At 39.1% G+C, this 26,061-nt stretch overlaps 1 protein-coding gene across 20 annotated transcripts in view; it reads left to right on the top strand.

The window, feature by feature from the left end:
* The window catches only part of SGCD (sarcoglycan delta), a 1,717,585-nt gene that overhangs the window by 998,668 nt on the left and 692,856 nt on the right, over nucleotides 1-26,061 (top strand). The gene's annotated exons all lie outside the window — the stretch shown is intronic.

The following is a 26,061-nucleotide window of genomic DNA, read 5'->3' on the forward strand; positions in this document are numbered from 1 at the left end:
GTTGTTGTTGTTATTTAAGATGTTAAAACATCACAAGCTACCGAAAATTTAAAAAGTAAAAAATAAGATATAATACATGACTTCTTGGGCCTAGAGAACACACACAGGGCATAGTCTACCCTCGAGATGGCTCCGGGCAAGAGGCCATCAGCACAGGCCCGGGAAGCAGACGTGGGCATGTATGGGCTGGCAGTTCTGGTACCCCAAATGCAGAACAGAGTCTGGAAGGTCCTAGGCCCTAGTTGGGCATGTTCCCTTGTCCGTCTGGGGATACTTGTGTTCAGAGGAGGGCTGAGCAGAGGATTTTTAAAGCTCAAGGCAGTTCTTTCCCTGTTCTAAGAGATGTACTGCCTGTAACAGCAGGTTTTTAAATTAAAAAACAATAACAGAAAAATGATTTTTTTTTGGATGAAGCCATATATGAAGCCCTGATTTATGAAACAGGTAAAAGAAAGGTACTCATATTGATGTCAGTACCAGAGCCTAAGGTGTGCCATGATTGGTTTTGCTCTTGGGTCCACATTCTGCCACCCCACTTCCCTGACATCATCTTCCCCCCACTCTCCTCGCCCCTCACTCCATCCCCATACTCAATGCAGGATGCACCTAGAGGAAACTTAGGACTCTGACTTTGGACTAGACCAGTGGTTCTCAAACTTGAGCAGGAATCAGAATTGACTGGAGGACTTATTAAAACAAATGGCTCCCCCGCCCCATGCCTAGAGTTTCCATTTCAGAGGATCTGGGGTGAAGCCTGAGAATTTAATTTGCATTTCTATTAAGTTCCCAGTCAATGATACTGCTGCTGATCCAGAGACCACATGTTAAAGATTACTGGATCAGAGGGTGATGGCTGAGAATCCAACCGCTGCTAATTCCCATGCAAGCTTTTGGAGCTTGTTGTCTTTCACTGGAACCATCCACGTGACGCATATCATTTAGATGCCATGGAGAAATCATAAAATAGGAAAGGGCTTTGTTGGCCAAGCTGCAAGGTCTACTGCTTGCTTGGTATTTGACATAACTTCCTTCTCATAAACTTTTTTTTGTGTGCTGGAGATGTGCTCTGGGAGCTTTTGTTTAAATGGTTACGTCTGGCAGTGAGGAAAGGCCATGGCATTATCCCACATTTTCCATGGGAGAATGAATGAATGAATGAGAGCTGAAACAGCTATGTAAATAAATTATTTTAAGATTAGAAAAAACTTTTCAAAACAAAATGCAGTTGAAATGGGTGGAAAGATTTTTGTCACTACTTTCTTAAAAATTATTTATTTATTTATTTTAATTTTATGTTATTATTTTTTTATACAGCAGGTTCTTATTAGTTACCCATTTTATACATATTGGTGTATATATGTCAATCCCAATCAGAAATTGGGCACGTTTGTTTTATCGGTAACTGGCTAAATTTCAGAACATTGTCAGTGATTCATTACATTTGGTTTTTCGTTAGAAAAAAGTGTTTTCTATTCCATTGATTAACTGAAAAATGATATAATCACATTTTACTCTTGTATTGAGAATAGCTTTGGGTCGGAATAGCATCTTTCTACCTCATATTCTCAATTTTGAACAGTTAATGTTTTCCATATAAACAATATTCTTGTTAATTAACAATTCAATCTCCAAATACTTATATTCTGTAAGAGGTATTACTGAGCATATAATTGGCTTGGGCTGAGTATTAATTTTCTATTAGATACATGTATGATCTTGAGCAGCAATTATATATATATATATTTTTTGTGTGTGTGTGGTACGCGGGCCTCTCACTGTTGTGGCCTCTCCCATTGCAGAGCACAGGCTCCGGACGCGCAGGCTCAGCGGCCATGGGTCACGGGCCTAGCCGCTCTGCGGCATGTGGGATCTTCCCGGACCGGGGCACGAACCCGTGTCCCCCGAATCGGCAGGCAGACTCTCAACCTCTGCGCCACCAGGGAAGCCCAGCAATTACATTTTTAAGTGAAATATATTAAGATGAGGACTAGATGATTATGAGTAAAGAAACAGTGGGAGTGACTGATCTATTTGAATTAAAATTTAAAAATAGCATGCCAGCACTCAGGCAGAGCCCCGCCCTCAATGACTGACCCAGAAGGACCAGTGAGGATGAAGGGACTATGAGAAAAGTCCCCCTCGGCAGTCTGTCAGGCCACGTAAAAATAGGTACTTCTGAGGAGCTTTAGTTAGGTCAGAAGATACGATTGGTTTGACTGACCGTGAGACCCAGAATTGAAAGAGGTGCAGAAAGATTATCCTGATATACGGGGTCTAAGCTTGAAATTCAGCAAAAGAAGTGTCAGATGGTGTTATGGGCTAAGTTGTGTCCCTCCCAAATTCATATTTTGAAGTTCTAACCCCAGTACCTCAGAATGTGGCTGCCTTTGGAGACAGGGTCTTAAAAGAAGTAATTTATTATAGTTAAATCGAGGTGATTAGGGGTGACTCCTGATCCAATAAGAGTGGTGCTCTTATAAGAAGAGATTAGGACACAGACAGGCACAGAGGAGAGACCATGTGAAGACACAGAGAGAAGATGGCCATCTATAAACCAAGGAACGAGGCCACAGAAGAATTCAACTCTGCTGACACCTTGATCTTGGACTTCTAGCCTCCAGAACCATGAGAAAATTAATTTCTACTGTTTAAGCCACCCAGTCGGGTGGTACTTGGTTATGGCAGCCGCAGCAAACTAATACAGATGGGTAGCCTAGCTGTTGTGTTTTGAGGATGAAATGTCCTGTGGGCATGCTCCTTCTGTGCTCCTGGAGGAGAGCTGCACCACCCCGTCAGGTCCCACCTGGAGTCTTTATCTGCTTGTGCCCCCCTGGCTTCTGTTATATCATCCTTGTGATGCCAGCCTGCCCTGAATATGCTTTGCTTCTCAGTGAATCTTCTCTGTCCAACCCGTGGTGTAACTGCTGGATCCAGTACCTCTGGGTCCATGCCAATTTAGAGTATGCTGAAATTGTTCAGGGGGCTCCTTTACAGAGCAGATTTTTAGACTCCATAACCAAAAGATTCTGGTTCAAGGAGGTCTGCAGAAGACTTCTGCATTTCTAACAACTACCTTGGCTGATTCTTTTGCAGGAGATCTGGGACAAGGAACCACTCTTGATCAAACATTGCCTTATACCATCCAGCAAGAGGAAAAGCTGCACTCTAGAAATTTTCCAGGGCGGGGTGGGGGTGGGAATCAAATGAAACACTCTAGTATATCTAATATTCTAGAAAACTCTAGTCGATTTTTACCGTCTGTTTATTTTATTCATGTCACCTCCCTGCTTAAAATTATTCCCTTTTTACTTAGAATCAGCTCTGCAATCTTTGCTGTGATCCAAGGGAGCTTTGCAGAAGAGTCTGCACCAAAACACACTCATACTGGGATAGTGTCATCCCTCAGGAATCGCTCACGCTACCTGCTAATCACTCATCACTAATCGCTCCTGACTTCTCCTGACTTCCAGTTTCCTGCCATACAGCTTCCCTCTGCCTGGACTGCTGCTCCCTTCTGGCTAAATCCCACTTACTCCCATAACTTAGCTTAAATGTCATTTCCTCTGTAGAGTCCCGCCCCATCTAATCAATTTCCCTATTACTCCTTCTCAGAGCATGCTATTATGATTTTCCTCCATAGTAGGTATCATAACTTACAGTTATGTATTTATTTGTACAATCAGTTGTTTACTTTCTGCCTTCCCCAATAGCATTTAAGCTCTCTAAGGCTTTCTTTTGTATTGGTTCATCACCATAATCCCAGTACCTAGCAGCATGCTGGCACAAGGTAAAAGCTAGATACGTATTTGTTGAATGAAGAAAGGAAGAGGTATGTGTTGAAAAACGCTGGGAGTGTGAACAAGGGTTTTAGAGGTCATTACATCAATTGTAAGGAAATTTAATTCACACTCCCGCACCCCTAACCTCCACCTTGAAAGGTCCTTCTCGTCAGTTCTAATGATGTGTATTTTCAAATTCCTTTCCCTCCTCCTCAGAGCTGTCTGACCTGGGCTGAGACTGACTGAAGGGTTTATGAGAAGTCAGTTGATTACCCAGTGGAAATGGGAACTCAAAGTAGCTTCATCTAGTATTTGATACATCTGGGCACATTGCCAAGATTTTTGACAAGATAAATGACTTTATTTCCACCCATCCTCATTCCAAGTCAGGAGGATTGATATGGAGATGGTCAAAGCAGCTTTTGAATTGAAATCAATACTATTCAATATCTAAATTTCATTTCTAAATGTGACTAAGGATAAGCCAGTGGATTTTTGTTAGTGGTAGAGTTATTTTTAAAGTAATGATCCTCAGGGCCCCCATAGATTTTCCAGTTACTGCTATAAGAGGGGAAAAAAACCTGCTGCAGATGACCCCGCAAGCTCTTGCCTTGATTTGCATATTAAAGATGTTTTGACATTTTTCAAGTGGAAGATCAAAGCATTAGGGTTCCATTAGTCACTATATTAGGAACAAAGATAGAAACATAGATTTTGTTTTCATTTGAAAGCAAGTGGCCTTATCTTATATTTCATATTATTAGTGTCTCAGGGAAATGCATTTATGTTTTGCATGCTTAAATAGATTGAGAAAGAAGAAGATTAAGCAATTCTCTTGAATTAGTATCTTCAAAGAATAAATAACTGGAAAGCATCTTAATTAGTTATGCTAGTCTTTATTTCAGGGTAAGATGCTATTTGATATTCATAGCTAGAGGCAATGCTTATTTAAAAATATACAAATATATGTAGTTCTTAAATATAATATTTGCATTTGGGGGGTAACTCTCATTCAAAATATAGCCAACACTTGTAACTTGCTCCTTTCTGTAACAGTACTGCTGCTGTTACTAATACTATTAATGATAATGATAATGATGACCCCTCCAATTTACTGAATGACCACAGTGTTCGTAGTATTATATGAGGTGCTTTTCATATGCTATCTCATTGTATAATCACAGCCACCCAGAAGATATAAGTACTAGTATTGTCTCCATCACCGACCTGGAGAGGGACAGAAGGCAGTAGTCATTTGCCCAAGATTACCCAGCGGGTTAGTGGTGGAACCTCAGCTCAAACGCAGATCAACTTCCCTAGAGAGTTTGAGCTCTTTCAACCCTTCTAAGCTTCGTCTTGATTAGGAAAGAAAAAATCACGCTTAGATAAAGCAAAGTTTGAAGTTGATCTTCTTTCATACCTTTCTGTCATGTGACCTGTTCAAAGAATTTTAAACCATTATGATGCAGTACAAATGTTCTGTAAGCTGGGGGAATGAGCCCACCTCCTTTATTTTTATTTATTTATTTATTTACATTGAAGTATAGTTGATTTATAATATTTTAGTTTCAGATATACAGCATGGTGATTCAGCTTTTTTTTTTTGAAAATTATATTCCATGATAGGTTATTACAAGATATTGAGCATAATCCCCTTGAGTAGATCCTTGTTGGAGTCCACCTCTTAAAATAAATAAATACAGGGCTTCCCTGGTGGTGCAGTGGTTGAGAGTCCGCCTGCCGATGCAGGGGACACGGGTTCATGCCCCAGTCCGGGAAGATCCCACATGCTGCAGAGCGGCTGGGCCCGTGAGCCATGGCCGCTGAGCCTGTGCGTCCAGAGCCTGTGCTCCGCAACGGGAGAGGCCACAACAGTGAGAGGCCTGCATACCGCAAAAAAATAATAATAATAAAATAAATAAATACATACGTATTTCTTGGCTCCAGCCAAAATGAATTAATTCTCCTTTCCCAGATTGTACCCCTTCCTGTCTCTGGTTCTGTGACCACACAGGGCTGGGAGAGCAGTCATGGCACAGACCTAAATACAGATGAAAGAAAAGCCATTGCTTCCCAGTAGGGAAGGGACTAGGGAGTTAGAGGAACCACATAGCCTGGTCAGATGGCCTTCCATTGCGTGGTGAGCACTAACTAGCTGGAGGGCCTGGAGTCAGCGACATGAGGATAGGAGCCACTTTTGGCATAAACCTTCAAAGCCTTCAGGATAAAGCTGCAGAGAGGGGGATTCACAGGTGGCCAGGGAAACTCAGTCTAGAGTCCCAGCATTTCAGGAAGCACCTGACACTGAAGACATCGGAAACACCTGAGAAGCATCCCGATAGTCTCTTGGCGTTGGCAGCGTTCAGCCACTTCCCCTTCATCCTTCTCCTAATGGACTTCTGATTGGTCTTGCTTTCCAGTTTGCATTTGGACAGTTTGGGCCAAGTCCGTATGTCACTGAGGGTATTCTAGCAGAATTAAGAAAGATCTCAAGGAGGGAAATCAAATCACACTAAAATAAAAATCAGGTAGCTTTCAAGAGCAGTCTTCAATTTTGGGTTGTTTGTTTGTTTTTTAATGTCAGGGGTAGCTTCTTGGGCTTACTCATTCTCTTGGACTTACAGTCCAGGATGCATCATTAGGTGGCGCCCCACAGATTTTTTTTGAGCTATTAAGTAATAGTCTGGCATAATCAATGTTTGAGATCCTGGGCTTTGTTACCAGATGGGCCTGAGTTTGAACTCCAGCTGCTCCATTTATTAATGGCAAGTTACATAACCTGTCGTATCTGTACCTTCTTCATCTGTAAAATCAGGGAAGAATAAGTACTTCGGGTGGCTTGAGATCAACTGAGAGAATGCAGATTTAGCCCTTGGCACCATCTCTAGCAGAATAAACATTCAATCAGTGGGAACTGCTACTATTATTATCATTATATTGTTGTTGTTGGAATGAAGGATCCCTACTGATTGTGTGTAGGACCCGAATTCCTCCAGTGACTGCTAATATTTCACCCCATTTTCTAAAGAAGGTCACTGACAGCGTTTATATGCATCATGGCATTTTCTATCTTGGCATTGATTTTGAATTCAGAACCAAAGTCAAAATGACAAATCCCTTTTTTTTTTTTTTTTTTTCCTTTGAGGTCAAAAGCTTTTCTTTCCTTCACTGACTTGTTCAAGCAGGGTGGATAGTTACTGCATTCTTGCAAGCAGCTGTAAGCTTGTTACAAATGAATTGTCTGGTGGATTTAAACCTCTCTTCCTCCCAGGCAATGAAAACTCCACCACTATACTGAGCTTTGCTATGTATCTAATCATTTACCATAGCTGAAAGCCAGAAAAATTTGGTTCCGTTCACTTGACACTTGAAAGGAGAAATCATTCTCCCTAACTTCCACCACCCCAAGATAAAATATAAAAATGTATCCCTAGATTTTCATCCTTTATTTGGGCTGCCTTGCCTAGTAGGGAAAAATAAAAGATAAATGAACGGATTCTATTTTATTTTAAGCTTTAAAATGGAAATCGACTGTACTAGGGTGTCATGGATCATTCTTCCAGCTGAGGGGTTCTCAAACTTGTGCTCTCCAACCACCAGAAATACCTGTGTTCTGGAGAGTTCTGACACCCACTCCCCAAAAGCCAAGGACCCTAATATCCTTCTCTTGGATTCTTGGTTGTCCTGGGATATCTGGGAAGTCCATCCTTTTCCCGTCTTCATTTTACCGAACTATTTCCTGTTCTGTTTCTGCTCAACCTTTATAATTTTTCAGGACCGATACTTAGCAGGTGCATGCTGATGCAGCTGGACCTTTTTAGAATTTATTGAAACAGTTTCATGGTGCTTAATCAGTGGCCTCTGAGAATCCCTCTCCAAGTGCCCCTCCCACTGCCCGCCCTGATCTGTTTCCCAGGATCCCTCAGTTCCCCTCACCAACCCCCAGTTACTTAAAATGTTGACCCCGGGCATGGCTGGAGACATCCAGACCCCCGCTTGTGTTTTGCATCACCAGCCTTCATGCTGCTTGCTAAGTTCTCTTGCCGCACTGCGTGTTAAATATGCTGAACAGACCCCCACCCAGGTTCCTTTTTCTTTCACACCAGACCTTGCTGGCCCATTCAACCTGGAGTCTAAATCCTTAGCAAGGTAGGATCTCTGTGTCCTTCCTTGGAAGGCAGGGTGGCCTTATTCTTCACACCCTCCTGGTAGATGAGAGAGAGTATTTCATTTCACCTTCTTCGTGCATCAAAGAAAAAGCAGTTACATTTTCACATTAAAATGGGCTGTACTTCCTCCCAGATTCTGTCATGAGGTCTTGCTGTTTGTTTCCTACTGAAATAAGCTGCATCTCACTAAGGCCTCCTGTCCACCTGAGAAGTGGACTAGAATTGGTAAAGAGCTAATTATATTAAAGGGGAGGAGCTTGATCATTATCGGGATTGGGACGAGAATAGAGTTCTGCGGGTGGTGGGCAGGGAGACAAGCTTCATCTGCAAGCAGTCAGCAGGTAGGTGAGTGGTGGCCAGGGTAGCATGCTAGTAAAACCCCAGATTCAAGGGGGGCAGGCATGTGAATAAGGGACTTGTCAAGAAAAATGGTGCAAATCTTGGGAATTATGTAAAAAGACTGGTGGGAGGAGGGGTGGGAGTAACTCCTTTTGAGGTCATATTGGAGCATTTTCAAATGGGCACACCAGTGGGTTTTCTAATTATCTAAGGGGGTATGACTTGTTTGGCTTGCCATATGCCATTGATTAAAGTCTCAGGCTTGGTGAAGTTACATGGTAACTTGTAGAACTTCATCCCGGAGAGAAAGTTTGTCTCCACCAAGGTAATGATTTTCCTGTCCTCTAGAACATAAACCAGTTTTGTTTCTTTGACAATGTTATTCCAAGATTCTTTTTTTTTCCCCCAAATGGTGATAAATACCCAGTTTCTCAAATGCTCTTTAGGCCAGCTTTACCCAGGATATCACTTTTCTAGAGCTACCCTAACAGATTGCCACATTTTGGGGAGGTTAACACAACAGAACTTTATTGTCTTATGGTTCTGGAGTCCAAATTCACATTCTCACGGTCCAAGATAAAGGTGTCGGAAGGCCGTGCTCCCCCTGAAACCTGTAGAGAAATCCATCCTTGCCTCTTCCTAGCTTCTGGGGTTGCCTGGCAACCCTTGGTGTTTCTTGGCTTGTAGCTACATCATTCCAGTCTTTGCTTCTGTGTCACTTGGTATTCTCTCTGGACCTTCAGGATGTTTTCTTATAAGAATACCAGTCAGAGTGGATTTAGAGCCCACCTTACTCCAGCACAGCCTCACTTTAACTCATCACATCTGCAAAGACCCTATTTCCCAATAAGGTTACTTTGGAGGTACTGGGGGCTTGGATCTCAACATATCATCTTGGGGGACACAGTTCAACCCATACAAACCAACTTGCTTGTTCTCTCAAGAATGAGCTAAAGAAAAACTTCAGTATGTGTTCGCTGTGTATTTATATGAGAGTCATGGTTTTAACCCTTTGGAAATTACACTGGACCGTCTTTAGAGGTATCTGAGGTTAATAAAGAAGTTGGAATGGAGGGCAGGTGTGAGATCAGCCTGAAACTTTTCATGAACATTGAATGTGTGGCCAATGACTGGAGAGAGGGAAGAAGTGTCTCTAATTTCACTGCCAAGTCGGTCCAGCAGGTGGTGGAAGATGTGTCCCCTGATGTCACATACACCTTCCCCCCTATGAAACACTTAAAAATGCAGGGAAGGTTCTTTAACACCACCACTAGATTAGTACGTGAGATTTTCATGAAATATATGTTTGTGGACTTTTTCACAGACAAATGACCCTGTGGGTTCCAAACAACCAAGTTCACAAATTATAATGCCTCACTCAGTTGCCCTGCCGTTCAATTCTCCAATCCCCACAGCAATGGATGCTAATTTAGCTTGATCTTTGCCATTATATACACCTGCATCTATGCAGGACCTTGGCCATGTGACTCAGTTAATTTCCATGCTACTGGACTGCACTTCTGACAATTCTGAGTTTAGTCCTTGGCTTCCTCGCTCAGATCTTTGGGGTGTTTTAGTCCTTGGCGTCTGTGTTTGGCACCCATATTCTCTGCTCCCAGACCTCCTGGATATTCATTGCTAGTACAGTGTCCAGCACACATTAGATACACAATAACTATTTGATTAAAGGAAGAAGCAAACAAGTAGGTTATATCTGGCCCAAATGCTGCCAACAAATCCACTTGCTTCTTCAAACTCTTTATCTTTGTCATAGATAATTAAGAATTGCCAGTTTCTCCTCTGCAGGCTTTTACAGCTCTCTTGAACTGTCTATCTCAGTCTGTCCTCTGAGTTACAGCTGACACCTTTTGAACCTTTGAATCACAGTCTATTCATAGGCTAACAACTGTCTATAATGTTAATCTACTACCTTTGAAATGAGGATTCCTCAGGCTTCTCTAAATGGGGATCTATATTTTCAGAAAGCCAAGACTCAGCACGGACAAAAAGTCCAGTTTTCCAACAAATAGACTCCAACAAATTTTGACAAATTTTCTTCTTTAATGATCTTGCTTTGCATGAGTTCAAATATTTTACTCTTTGGTCCACTTAGAAGCTTGATGAGTTAGTTAATTAGATCCACATATATTATTATAGACTCTGAGAGATTTAATTAAAATGTGCTAATGTGTAAAATCAAACGTGTGTCTTTCGTTTCTTAATTTTTCCCAAGTTTAGATAGAGTGAGTAAATGGTACTTCCCATAACTTTGGGGTTGTTGTAGGAAATCTACGCAAAGTAGCAATTCGATTCTCTGTGTATTACATAATATCTTAATCTTCAGGTGAAGATTTAGCAGTTGGAAGTATAATACAGTAATTACTTTGTGGTTTTTGGCAGACAAAATATTTACAAGATTATAATTTAGTGTGAGAATATGCCCAATAGCTGTTAGGATGTCAACACATGTTAGGCAGCTCTCACAACCTGTTTGTTAGTGTAAAAACCCAATTAATGTATAAATTAACTTTATAAATATATTTTTACTCAGTGCATAATCAGATGTGGAACTGAAATGCTTTTTCATGCAGTTGATGCCTAATGAATCAAGGTGATTATAGTATCTAGTTGGCTGAAACTTTAATCTGTAAGAATAACAGCTTCAATTATTAAGTTGTTACTGTTACCACACAGTAAGATGACAAGCATTGTGCTAAGTGCTCTACATACATCATCTCATTTAATCTTTGGCACAAACTTGGGTTGGGGGCAACTTTAAATGCCTGTTTTAGAGTTTAGAAAACTGAGGCTCGGTAAATTAACTTGCTTATCTAAGTAACTTACTACCTGTCATGCAGATGGTCGGAAGCAAAGCCTGGACTTGAACCCAGAGAGGCTTGATACCAAACCTCACGTTGTTAACTACATACGACTCATGACTGCCTTTCCCAGAAAATGTTGTTAATGATATATATTGTTATGGCTTGTTTCATGTTTATAGCTCATTCACATAGTTTCATTATGCTCAGTTGCATTTCTTTACCAAACAGAATTGTGATTAGCTTGCATATCTTAGAGAAAGACATTAAAAGTTTAATGATTAAAAATATGCATTTTTATGAATCTGTACCATGGTGGCTTTCTTTTTAAGTGAGAGATTTAGGGATGAAGAAAGACAGAGGAGGAAATGAATTTATTTTAGGCATCTACTCTGTTGTAGATGTTGAATTAGACACTTCATTTATTAAATCCTTGTAGTGATTTGCAGTCTTCAATCCCTTATCCAAACCCTACAAGCCAGATGTGTTTTAGAATTTAGAACTTTTTTTTTTAATTTTAGAAAGGCTATACAATGTACATATTCTGCTGGGATCTTGGGCAGAACACTGTCATCAAATCACGTGTTTTTTTTTTCTAACAATTAGACATTGGATTTTATTTAATTTTATTTGGCCATGCCAGCACAGCATGTGGGATCTTAGCTCCCCGACCAGGGATTGAACCTGCGCTCCCTGCAGTGGAAGTGCAGAGTCCTGACCCCTGGACCGCCAGGGAAGTCCCCATGTGCTTTTCTGATGTCAGGAAAACATGTGGAATGCATACATCGTCATCCTAAATGGAATAAGTAAAGACTATCCATGGTCCTATGTTGGTTCAGGTCACACTTTACCACCAGTGAGTTCATGTCAGGTCAGGTTTGCTACCAAATAAGTTCTGAAAACCTTTCATTTTTCAGATCTTTTGATTCAGAATTGTGGATTATGGATTGTGGATGCGTATTATCCACACACCATAGATCAGGAAACTGTGGCTCAGAGAGTTTAAGTGACTTATGGTTCAGTTACATAACTTACAAATAGTGGAACAATATTCACTAGTTTGCTTTATAGTTTAGATTCTACCTATAAGTGATATCATACAGTATTTGTCTGTCTTTGTCTGACTTTCACTTAGCATAGTACCCTCTAAGTCCAACCATGTTGTTGCAAATGGCAGGATTTCATTCTTTTTTATGGCTGAGTAGTATTCCTTTGTATATATAAAGCACATCTTCTTTATCCATTCATCTGTAGATGGACACACAACATAGATTAACAGATACAGAAAACAAACTAGTGGTCACCAGTGGAGAGAGGCTTGGGGGAGGGGAAATTTATGGGTAAAGGGTTAAGAGGTACAAACTACTGTGTATAAAATAAATAAGCTACGAGGATCTATTGTACAGCACAGGGAATATAGGCACTATTTTACAATAACTATAAATGGGCCATAACCTTTAAAATTTTTGAATCACTGTCGTACACCTGAAACTTATATAATATTATACATCAGCTATACCTCAATTAAAAAAAATAAGTAGTGGAGCAAGAATTTGAACCTAGACCTTGATCAACTGAGAAAGTCCCCATTTGATTTCCACTGATGTCTTTTTGTAAACATCTTTCAGGATGAGAAGGGAAAGTGAATAGTTTCCTCCAACTATTAATGCCATTTTGGCCCTGCAGGAGCTTGAGAAGGAAATCCAGTCCTCACTCCAGCACGTGCAGTGGATTCAGTGATTTGAGCACAAGATCAAGGATATTCAAATTCCTGCTTATCTCCTCTGGTCCTGCTCACCACCTTTAATAATCACCCATGGCCTGCTTGTGCCTCACCATGCTCTGTGCCTTTCTTGCTGTCAGGTCAATCCTGCAAGAACACACAGGTGCGTGGGCACAAATTAGATTCTTTAAATTATGGTCCAAACTTTAAATTAGATTGGACATTTAGTTAATAATTTTCCCCAGCTAAACAGTAAGGGCTCTGGTCTCTGATCTCTGATCTCTGATTTCTGTATCTCAAACACCCTCTCCCCCATTTCTCTTTCTGAGATAGTGCCTGGATATAGGAGTTGAGAGTGTGGCCTCATTCAGTACTTAAATTTTAAGATGCTTATGAATCATCTGGGATCCTGTTAAAATGCATTAAATAAGTCAGTAGGTGTGGAGCAGACCTGAGATGTTACATTTCTCACAAGCTCCTAGGTGATGCTGCAGGCCCATGGACCACACTTGCAGTAGCAATGACTTGGGTGACTGAATGCAGGTTGGGACAAGTAGGAGTCCTCTGTCCCCTTGATCTCCAAGGCAGAATTCCTCACTTAGCAGTTTGCTGTGATGCAGTCCTATCACTTACCTGGGGTTGGGGTTGGAGTCTTTGATTAGTGTAACTTGTATCCTGGTCTCCCTTGACTTGGTAAAAATTCCGTGAAGCTCTGTGGCTGGATGGACCCTTATTGGTTCTTATTTGCTAAAGGCCCCCAAGTCTCTGTGCTGTCAACTCATTCATGCCTTACAGAGCAGGCATTTCGCTCTACCACTGGCTCTCAACTTAGAGTTCATGCCACTTGACCAATGAGTATATCATTATTGGTTAAACTTTTATTTGCCATAACTGATATGAATATTTTTTTGAATTTTTTATGTGCTTTTAATTTTATTTACGGTTACATTTTTACATACAGCCATCTTTTATTTCTATATCAGAATAATTAACATTTTCCTTAATTTTATAATTTGTCTCATTCTTTAAAAGACTTTCCTAATTCTTAAGTTAGCTCTTTATTCTTCAGTATTTTTCTTTTATTGCATGTGTGTGTATATTTTCATTTGTTTATACTCACTTATTTGTACCTGATATGTTTTAGTTATTTTATGAGATAAGGATCTAGCTTAATTTTTTTCTCAAATCATTATAAAATTGTACCAGCATTACTTATTGAAGACATGAATTTTTTGCCAAGAGATAGAAATTTCAACTTTGACGTATGTAATGATAGTGTCTTTGGGCGGGGGGTGGGGTGAGGGGAGCTTTAGTTTTTGTTTTTTTTTTTGCGGTACGCGGGCCTCCCACTGCTGTGGCCTCTCCCGTTGCGGAGCACAGGCTCCGGATGCGCAGGCCCAGCGGCCATGGCTCACGGGCCCAGCCGCTCTGCATGTGGGATCTTCCTGGACCAGGGCATGAACCCATGTCCCCTTTATCGGCAGGCGGACTCTCAACCACTGCGCCATCAGGGAAGCCCCGGAGCTTTAGTTTTCTTTCTTTGATCTGTTCATCAATCCTTGAAGTGTAGTACACCTCTGTAATTTTTTAAAACTTTATTATGAGCTTTAATATCTGGTAGAGCATGACTATCCTTCTTAGTCTGTTCTTTCAGTTTCCTTGTCTTGTCTTACTGTTTATTTCTTCCAATGAAATATAGAGTCTTTCTTTTCTTACTTTTATTTGAAATAATTTTAAATCTATAGGAAGTTGCAAGAATAGCCCAAACAACTCCTATATATGCTTTGCCCAGATTCAGTTTTCTTGAACATTTACTGCGTGGCTTTATCATCCCTATGTGTGTACTATTATTTATTTTGAGAAACTGATGTTATGATTTATTTTTATTATTATTTTTCACATGAATGGATTGCATACATCACATCCCTTAATATTTCAGTATTTAACTTCTAAGAAGAAGGATATTCTCTTATATAGTCACACTATATATTGAATAATTGATCAATTTCAGGAAAATTTATAGTTATACAATATTTTTATCTCCTCTACATTCCGTATTTCAATTTTGTTCCTATTTGTCCAATATTGTCTCAATAATATCCTTTATAGCATTTTTTTCCTCTAGTAGAGGATCTAGTCTAAGATTATTATATTTGTCCTGTTTAGTCTCCTTTAGTTTAGAACAGTGTTTCAACCTTTCTTGGCTTTCATGATAATGAAATTTTGACAAATACAGGCCAGTCATTCTCTGTAGTGTTCTGCAAACATGGTTCCTCATAAGAAAGATTCAGGTTGTGCATTTTCAGTCAGACCTTATGTAAGTAATGTTGTGTCCTTCCCAGGATATCGCATCCGAGGGCACACGATGTCTACCTGTTGTTCATGGATAATGTTAGTTGTGGTACCAGTCAGGGTGCCGTGCAGTTTCTTCCCTGCATTTTGAGTACTTTTTCCCTTGCAGCTAAGAAACAGTCCTTGAGGAGATCATTATTTTTGATGATTCTGGTCTGAACCCACCTTCACTTGGTTGCAAAACGCTGATTTTTCTAATTCCCCTACTCCCTCCGCATTAATCAGTTGGTTTTCTAAGATAAGGAAGAACCCTGACTTTTCTCTTATTTGTTTATTATTTTGTCCATTTATTTTCCGTATGGATCCGTGGATTCTTATTTATTCAATAGGTTAAAATACCTTAGTGATCTTAGTTATTGTGATGCTAAATTGGTACCAGATGTGGGCAGTAGAAGCGAGCTGAAAGTGATTCTTATGTCCTTTTGATATACCCATCATCCTTTGAGCGTGTATTTTCTTACTTTCTGACAAAAGATGTTCCAGCTCTGGAGACAGACATTTCTTCAAAGAGCCCTGGTTCTCTTAGTGGGGAATGGTATTTAGTAGCCAGAACCTGGGTTCTGAGTGGCTCATTACTACTGAGGCAATATTGCTTATAAGCCTGTTTAGCAGATGGAAAAAGGAAATACATATATTTCAAAACCAATTCAGTCCCAAAGGTTTCTTCCTTAACTTTGACAATTCACTGATGTCTTCTAGTACAATAACCTGATTTTTGAAACAAAGCAGAGAACTTACAACATGTTCTTATTTCACATACGTTAATCTCCCTTCCTTCACACTGAGACCCTGATCCCAACATCAACACATTTACTTCTTTGCTTACTTCAGCAGTGCCCATAAAATAGTTTCAGAACCTTACCTCTATGAAAAACAAACCTCCCACAAAGAGCTCAATATTTCATTGCAGTTCTTTTTTTCACAAGACTGAAGATATATGTCAAAGTACTGTGTTTAACATTTCCCTGGATTTGTTTTCTTTGCTCCCCTCAGTATTGTTGTTATTCACTTAAAACGTAGTTGAGTTCATTTGCTTCTGTTTGTATTTAGTTTTAGGTTTTATCCTTATCCTTGCTGTTTTCATTTTATTTTCTGCATACATAGAATATTGACGTGACTCTAAGTCAAAACTATATCAAAGAAGGTATAGTTTTGAAGGATCACTCTATCCCTTAAAACTCATAACTCCTCCCAAGCCCTTGATTGGTTTCTGATTTACTTTTTCTGTATTTCTTTATGCAAAATAAGCAGATTTGTGTATGTTTTCTTAGTTTCCTTTGTTTCTCACACAAGGTAACATGTTATTTATAATCTCTTTTGTTTTGCTGTGTTTACTGAAATGTGTCTTGAACATGACTCTGCATGCAGTTCATAGAGATCTCCCTTAGCCTTCCTTATGGATGCTGGGTTCCCCACTTGTGTATATACCGTAGTTTTTTCAACTAATGGCCTGCATTTGGAAACTTAAGATAATTGCCAATATTTTGCAATTGCACATAGTACTTTAATGCATGACTTTGTGGATTTATATATTTTTTTATATCATTGGAGGTGTATGTTCAGGTGTATTCTCATGTGATTTCTGGATCAAATAATCAAAACATATGGAGTTTATAATACACGTGCATATTCTCCTCCACTGGGGTGGTATTTTTGAATTTCCACTATAAATATATGAGAGTGACTGTTTTCCCATGGCCTTACCAATAAATTATATAGTCAAGCTTTGAATTTTTGCCAATCCTATGGTTGAGAAATTTGCATTTCTTTTATTAAACGTGAAAATGAACACATTTTCATATGTTTAAAAACCATTCTGAAAACTTTTTATAAAATACCTTTTGCCTTCTTTTCTATAACTTTTTTGTGTTTTTATTTCCCCAATGTTTAAAAATTAAAAATGTTAAAAAATAATATTAGGGGTATTATTGCAAATATCTTCTCTTAATTTTTTATTTGTGTTTTGACTTTGCTTATAGTGTTGTTTTCTGTGCAAAAACTTTGTTTTCCAGCTTTATTCAGATATAATTGACACATTAAAATTTTTATTATTTTTATGTACTCAAATGCACTGATCTCTTACTTTTTTTTTTTACTGCAACTGACTTTTGACTCATAAATAGGAAGCTGTTCTCTATTCCTAGGTTATAGAGGAAATAATCTACATTTTCTTCCAGAATTTGTATTGTTTCATTTTTTAATAGTTATTCATGTTTTCTAATTTTTTCCATAATATTTCTACCTATTTCTTTTGAGGACATTGCTAAATATTTTGTACTTTTAATTGTTATTATAATTAGAATATTTTCCCATCAATTTTTCTTATTTCTTCAGTTATTTCTGATATATAAGAAAACTATTGATTTTTATAGTTATTGGTATCCATCCAACTTGTCACATTCTCTTTGAGTAACATGTCAAAAACTGAATGCATCCATTTTGTTTTTCTTATTTTTATGCCCTCTATATCTTTTCTTGTTTTATTGCATTAGCCATAATATAATTATATAGCATTTATTGTATTGAAGAAAACAAAACAACAAAAAAGAATCATAATTTCTTATCTTATGATTCATGTTGCAATTTAAATTAAGATACTAGTTGTGATAGTGGGAAGTTTCATCTTCTTTGTAACTTTCCTGGGAATGCCTATATTACTCCATCATTAAAATGAAAAATAAATTTTATACTTATACTACCTATAGTATACCCCAGAATTAGCATTTATATATTTTTAAAAGATGATCTCTAACTCAGTGTTTTTTAAAGTAAATGTAGAAATAACTATATCTGAGGTGTTTTAATATGTGTCTTTAAAGAAAGATAGATGTATAGATAGATAGATAGATAAACAGGTGTTAGATACAAATATCTTATGAGCTTAATAGTGTTTATTTTTTAAGCATCATATTTTTATATTATATGTTTATGTACATGTATATTGGTGAATTCTTCTTGATGGGATGAAGACCATAGAATGGAGTAGTACTCATTCCTCAATCCATTATCCATCTCTGCATCGTCCATCTATCCATGCATCCAATGCATAGCTCTCATTCACCTAGTGGTATTGAGCATAAAGCTAAGTTCTGGGAAACAAAGATTTTAAAACTCTTTAACCCACAGAATGGTAGAGTATGTGTAATTTTGTCAAATTCCCTTTTTATGGACTTAGGTCAGCATTCATACACAGACACGTACTTTTTTCCTCACCAAAGCACTGATGGCAATTTCTCAAGTGGTAATTGATAAATAGGAAACTTAAATCTCAGCAGTTGATGCTGTCTCATTTTTCTTAGAGTTTCATTGAGTTTTAACCATGTAATTTCATTTACCTATAATTCAAAGGGTTCATTGTCTTTTTTATGAAAAAAATCTGTCAGACAGGGAAGTACACAATGTCCACAGAGAGACATTACATTTGTCGCTGTAAAGACAAAATTGCTGCATATTAATCTATCACTTATTTCCTAGCTCAACCTCATTTGACACATTTAATGAAAATCACTGATGGCTCCTAGTATAATAAACCTATTTCTAAAACAAAACAGAGAAGTTATAACACTTGCATATTTCACACTGAAAGAGTGATGAAAACTTCAGTCGTGACATTTCTTTTGTGATTTCAACAAAAGTAGTTAAAATTATAGCTAGGGAGCCGTAAATCACCATATGCTCTGTTACTTCTAGGTTTGGGCTCAGAACCTTGAATGTTGACAGAATTAACATACTAATTTGAGCTTTCCCTGGATGTTTCAGTTTAACTTTTGATATTTTTTTCCCAAAGACTCAAAAGAGCCTTTCATTTAAAATGCATTACTTAGGGAACTGTTTTAATGATCTCACTTCCTTTCATTTAACAGGCAGAATAACATTTCTTTGAAAAATGATATCTGCCGAGAATTTGATTACTGAATGGAGATCAGTAATTTTAGGTTGTGTAGAACATCTATAGGGAATTTTGGAAAGGAATCACTGACTCCCTTAATGTGGCTTTTTTCATGGGAAAGCAGCACATACATTATATTAGGAGGTAAAACTGAAGCTTTATCAACATGGCAGTTGTAAAATGCAGAGGGAGAAACCAGGCAACTTGTAGTTGCATCCTAAATGCATTACTTCATTCTTTGTTCTCCACTCCTTTCTACGTACCCCTCCACATGGGCATCGCTAATGTGCAACTCTGATCATATTATTCCCACTTTACAAGTCTACCATAACTTCCCAGTACCTACCTGACAAAGTCCAGATGCCCAGATCTGCCATTGAAAGTCCTACACAATCAGCCTAACTCGTCTCAAAGCTCAATGCCTTCTCAAGTCTTCCATCTCCAGTTGCCCGAATCCACTGTAAAACAGTTCTTGATTCTTCCAACTAGATGTGACCTACTATATGTGCCTATTTTTGTATATTTTCATACACACAAGAGAGTTTATGTTATACCTATTATTTTATTGTTTCCTTTTTTCACTTAATAGTGTATCTGAAGTATCTTTTTTTTTTTTTTTTTGCGGTACGCGGGCCTCTCACTGTTGTGGCCTCTCCCGTTGCGGAGCACAGGCTCCGGATGCGCAGGCTCAGCGGCCATGGCTCACGGGCCTAGCCGCTCCGCAGCATGTGGGATCTTCCCAGACCGGGGCATGAACCCGTGTCCCCTGCATCGGCAGGCGGACTCTCAACCACTGCGCCACCAGGGAAGCCCCTGAAGTATCTTTAAATACTGAGCATGTATACCTCCTCTTCATTTTTTCATATCAATGTCTTTATTGAATGATTTTGAAGAATAAATGAGGAATGCCATTGTTTCTTTCTCCTTAAAGATGAAACTAGAAGCGTTAGAAAAAATTGAGGGCGCTAAGAACAGGGCTGCACCCTTCCTCAGTTTTTAAACAGCTTGCTTTGTATTTTTAACAACTACACTCTATCACATCATATGGGCACACCATAATTTAATTAACTGATCCTGTCTTAATGGACAGTTTAGTTGTTTTCAGTTGTTGCTTTTTAAAAGTCTATTGTAAACAATGCTGTTTGTTATAGAAAACTCTCAAATATTTATACTGGAGAACTTTTGCAAAGATTATTAGTACAATTTATCCTGGCAATGAGATTGTTTTTTATCTTGAATTATATTATAATTATTTTAATGGTGTCTCTTCATCGCCATCCCCTCCCTCAAAGGCCTGCAGGCTTCTTGATAGCAGGGGTCATTGTCGTTATCATCATTAGCATGTATTCCTCAAGCTCTATGCTAACTGCTTTATAGATGTATCTCATTTTTTTTATTTTTTAAATTTATTGAAGTATAGTTGATTTACAATGTGTTTAACTTCTGCTGTACAGCAAAGTGACTCAGTTATACATATATTCTTTTTCACATTCTTCTAGATTATGGTTTATCACAGGATATTGAATATAGTTCCCTGTGCTATACGGTAGGACCTTGTTGTTTATCCATCCTATATATTAGATGTATCCCATTTAGTCCTCAGAACAACCCCATGGAGTTGGGTATTATTATTGTCATCGTATTGATGAGGAAATTGAAGCTTAAAGAGGTCAAGTAGCTTGCAGAAGAAGGCGGTTATATTTGAATTCAATTTATGAGGCTGCATTTGAACTCACTCCTAACTGCTGTGCTCTCCTCTGCACCCAGCTGGCCCTCTGGAGATATTTGCTGAGTGATTATGCCTAGAACAAAGCAAAGGGCAAACTTTCACAGAAAATAAAACAAACATTGGTCATATAAAGAAAAGACATTTCTTCTTTCAGCCACAAATTATCTTAACAACCCTGTTAGTTATTTTCCTTGAGGACATCTATCTTCTGGAAGAGGACATCTATCTTCTGGGAAAAAATAGATCTGTTTTGTGTTTGGTTAATACCCATAGATCCATTAGTACATCCCTGAATACACAGTTTATTTGCAAGTTTTTAAGAGAAATTCTAACTACATTTCTTTGATAGGAAAACAAACAGGAGGAGAGGAAGGCCTTTTATGATTAAAAAAAAAGTTTAAATAAGAAGTCATTCATTTCTGAAATATTTACTGAGCGTGTATTGTATGCCAGGTGTTGTGCTACCCTCTGGAGGAAGCAGCAAGAGTAGAAACACCTTGAACAATACTGAAACCCTAAATAAATGTGTGGGTGCACAAAGAGATCATGAGTGCTCTGCAGGGATGATTCTGGAGAATCAGGGAAGGCTTCCTGTGGTCACATGAGAGTAGCAATGTGATGTTCCAGGGTGAGAGTTGACCCAGGTGTGGGCACCGGGTGATGGGTTAGAGGTAGCAGCAGAGGTGGAAGGGTGCAGGCTGAGTGGTGGGAATGGCAAGACTGGCCGGGCGTGGGTGCGATCCCCAGGAGCTGGAGGAAGGCGTGTGATCTCAGCACCAAGGATGAGAAAAGTGGTTCAAGGGGAGGCTGCCATTGGGCACTGTGGGTAATGATTTTTAATTATAATAGCTTTACTGGCATGTAACTCACATACCATACAATTCACCCATTTAAGTGTACAATTCCGTGGTTCTTAGTATACTCACAGAGTTGTACCACTATCACCTCAGTCAGTTGCAGAATATTTTCATCACCCCAAAAGGAAACCCAGTACCCATCACCTGTCATTCCTCATTTCCAGCTACTCACTCCCCCCATCCCTTCAAAGCCACTAATATACTTCCTGGCTCTATGGCTTTGCCTATTTCGGACATTTCATATAAATGGAATCATACAAGATGTGACCTTTGTGTCTGGATTCTTTCACGAAGTGTAATGTTTTCAAGATTCATCCACGTAACATGTGTCAGTACTTCTTTCCTTTTTTATTGCCAAATAATTGCTGAAGTTTATTGCCGAGTAAACGCTGGTAATGTTTTATCTTTGTCGTTGTATAGTGATTTCAGCAGCTTCCAAAAATACCTCAGAGACCTTAAGTCCCAAAATAAGCTCACCTTTAGGCCAGTAGAAACGTGAAATTATATCCTGGTTATTGTTATTCTTCGAACATTTAAATATCATGCAACAGAATTATTGTCGATGGCCAACTGTGACCTCTAAAATAAGATAATACATATTTTCTCCTTTGAAGGAATAATAACTCTAGAATTTCTCAAGGTTTAATTTTTTGCAATATTATCAGAGTATATAAACATGACACATTTTATAACTTCAATTATAGAATAAGTGGGTTTACATAGATCTGTTATAGTTTCCCAGTAATGGATAGAAATTGGTTTTCAGGACGGGAGGTAGGGTAGGGATTTCTTTTGTGGTAAACATTTGGACCTATTCTTTTGAAAGAAATAAATGGGACAAAATTACCTTCCAGTCAGTATTTTTAATTGTTTTAAAACGTAATACTCAGTGCAATCTTGCCTTTTCTTTTTTTCTTTCTTCCTTGTTTTGTCATGCCAAAATAAAAAGATAGAGGTAGAATCAGATAGTAATTACTTTTTTCCTTACTATGAGAAACTCACTCTGGAAAATAATCTTTTGCTGTCAGATTACTATGAATTGCACAGTGAAAATATGGTACAGCAGTGTGCTTTTCTACCCCAGCTGTCACTGCTTTGTTCCCTGGCTTAAAAAGCTCATCGTTTTCCCCTAAGTGGAGCACAGTGGAAGGAGCACAAACTTAGAAAGAGCTAGGGAAAAACAGAATTTGAATTATGACTCTGTGACTCACATACTTTGGGCAAATTATTTAAACTCTCTGAGCCTGTATTTCCTCTCCTGTGAATTAGGGATGATGACATCTCTGACCTGGGATTCTTAGAAAGATTGAATTAGAAAGCATATGTAAGCACCCACTAGTGTGCCTGGCATACTAAATGGTAGTTATTAAAGAAGGAAGAGTTTGACTCCACGTGACACGCATGGTTCTTTAGTTGTTTTATGCCTTGCTTTCCCCGTTAAAACAGTGTCCCAGGGTTGCCAAGAACCGTGCTTAATATTCCTCTCACCCAACCAATCAAATAGTAGAGTTATATTTTTAAAATTTCATTATTATTTTATATTTACATACAATTATACTTTATTTTATTCTTATTTTATAAGACTATGAGCTCCAAAAGGTCAGAAACATTTCTAGCTCATTAAAAGCTGTCTGCAGCTGAGATTGAATAGGTATCTCTGTAACATTTCTAAAATTAACGAGTTGTGCATCTACTATGTGCTGAGCACTAGGGAGGACTTAGTAAGAGGACCAGCACCCAGTCACCAGGCTCAAGCAGCTTGGAATATGAGTTTGGTAAGTACTGGCTAGGCTCCTTTAGGTGCCCAGGGATTGAGATGGGCTCAGTTACCTAGAGGACGTGTGAGAACATTTAGGCAACTGTTGCCACCGCAGGGATGCCACAGCAGGGAGCCGTGGAGCTCTGGAGCAGAATGACCAGCAGTGTTATTGACTCAGTACATCTTTGGCTGTCTAATAAGCTTGGCTTTTCCTTATGCATGTCTCCTGTCTTCATCTCAGCTTCCACTTGAATTGCAGTTGCTTCTTCTGTGGCTACCACTTGCCTGGCTATCTTTCTGACTTCGCAAGAGAGGAGGTCTAGCTGGGTTTCTGGTTGGAATACAGTGTCGAACATCCCAGTAGAAAAGGCTCTTAGCACAGGTCACCACGTGGATCTAGTTCCCCTGTGGTTTCCTGCTGCTACCATTGGCTCCCATAGTGATAATGTTTTAAGCAGCTGTGGCCACGGCCGGGCTTTCTGGGGTTCCCGATGTGGCAGCCTCAGTATTGGGAGGGGTAGGAAGCTATGACATTTCTAGCCTTTCCTCTGTAGAAGTGAATGGATGGCTATCAAGACAGGGCAGTTTGAGGTAAATGCCAAGAGACAGACAGACAATGCAATTTCAGTGGAGAAGATAGCCCATCAGTGTGAGTAATCAAGGAAGGCAGAGATAAAGTGTCAATCACAAATTGTGTCTCAGACCACGCAGTGCCCTCAGGATGTATACAATGAATACTTGCTAAATGGATTGTTGAAAGAAGAAACATTGGGTCTGCAACACTGAGAAAGTTTGTAGGGAGGCAGAACTCTGGTTTTGGCATTTCCAACCCACGTGTCTGGCCTAGTACCTCTCCTCCACTTTTGAATTGCCTCTCTGAATTCTCCCTCTGTCTCTCTTTCAGGTTGGACTATATTTGCTCAAAATGCTATAGCCGTGGTTCCTGGGGAAAACAAAAACAAAAACTCTCTTTTAGGTATCATAGTGATTCCCAAAGTATTTCCCTGTAATAATTTTTCTTTGTGATATTATTTCTTTTTGTCAGAATAAAGAATTCTGTGGACAAATCAATTTAAGAAATGCTTGGTAAATTGGGATAGGCTATGCTGTGGTAACAAATGAATTCTCAAGTATCAGTGGCTTAATTGGGAAAAGGATTTTTTCTTGCTTTTTCAAAGTCCTGTGGTACCTGGGGAACTTTCCAGGGCAGCTGGCTTCCACGTGGTGGCTTAGCGACCCGTGGTATTTCCATCAAATGGCTCTGCCTTTGGAATAACATGATGCTCATGGTTTTCTCGTAGGAAATAATAGAGCTGGAAGTTCACACAGAAGCTTTTCTTCGTCTCGACTTGAAAGTGACACTAGTCACACACACTCACATTTCATCGACTGGAACTAGCCATAGAGTGCCGCCAGATGGCAAGGGGCTGAGACTCTTCCTTTGCTTAGGAAAGGTAGACAAAACCCAGATATGGGTGAGCACTATCAATCTCTACTCCTTGAGTCCAATTGTGTCACCTTCTAATAACTGTAGGAAATTTTTTGATGCTTTGAACATGGTCACACACTTTGCCCATCTTCAAAATGGGCCCATTCTTTGCAGTTTCCCCCAAATTCACTTGCTCATAGAGCAACTTACAGCATGACTATTCCCTGGAACATATTTTGATAAACACTGAGATAGATAATTTCTACATTTCCTTTCTCACTGCTGCTACTAGCATCATTTTTTCTCATCTCCCTTGTGGAAGTCTTACTGGTAAACCTTTATTATCATGGAAATTGCTAAAAGCCTGCTGCTTGCCACTACCATTCCTAGCCGAATTCCAGTGTCTGCAAAGAGCACGTTCAGAAAAGGCAAAGCAAACTGTTGGAAGATCGCAGAAGTGATTACTGGGTGACAAGGAGAGAACTGCTGTCTCGTGGTAGTATGGTTCCTGCTGTTTAAACAGTCTACTAGCCCTTGATTTTAGAAGGCTAGGAGATGAAAATATTATCACTCATGTGAAATGACAGCTGTCACCAAGTTTCTTTGAGCTGCTGGGTGACATCATTATCTAAAAAGTGAGTAGCAGAGATGGTGGCTGTTGTTGGCTGCTGTTAGATCAAACTTGATTGGACTTTCAGTTTATCAAAGAAGAGTCACTGAATTTCCTATAACTGTGAGCCTCACTGCTGGGCTCTGAGGAGGGTTAAAAGAAACATGCAACCTAGTATTGTGTATGGTAAGCAGCACTAAGTACTGGTTGCTGGATACACAATAAATATCGGTCAAAAGATGCTTGTTGAGGATCTACTCTGTGCCCCACACTGTAGTAAGCTCTAGGGATATGTTAGGGAATGAGAAATTGACATGGCGACAGTTCTCATAAAGGTTATAGTTTATTCGAGAACAAATATTAATCTAATAATCACCCTTTAAAGTGTATAGAAACAACTTGAGATCCATGTTCTGGGTGAAAGGAGTGTGTGAAATCCTAAAACAAGGAGCCTGTTGGAGACAAGGGGTGCACTGTTTAGTCTGCACTCCCAGGCTAACAAGGAGCGAGCAGTCTCACATGTGGCAGGGGGCAGATCCCAAGTGTAAACATATCACTGTGTGGATCTATACACTTTCAATTTACAAACTGTCTTTTTTATATGAAA

The sequence above is a fragment of the Stenella coeruleoalba genome (assembly GCF_951394435.1).
Source record: "Stenella coeruleoalba genome assembly, chromosome: 3".
NCBI classification, from domain to species: Eukaryota; Metazoa; Chordata; class Mammalia; order Artiodactyla; family Delphinidae; genus Stenella; species Stenella coeruleoalba.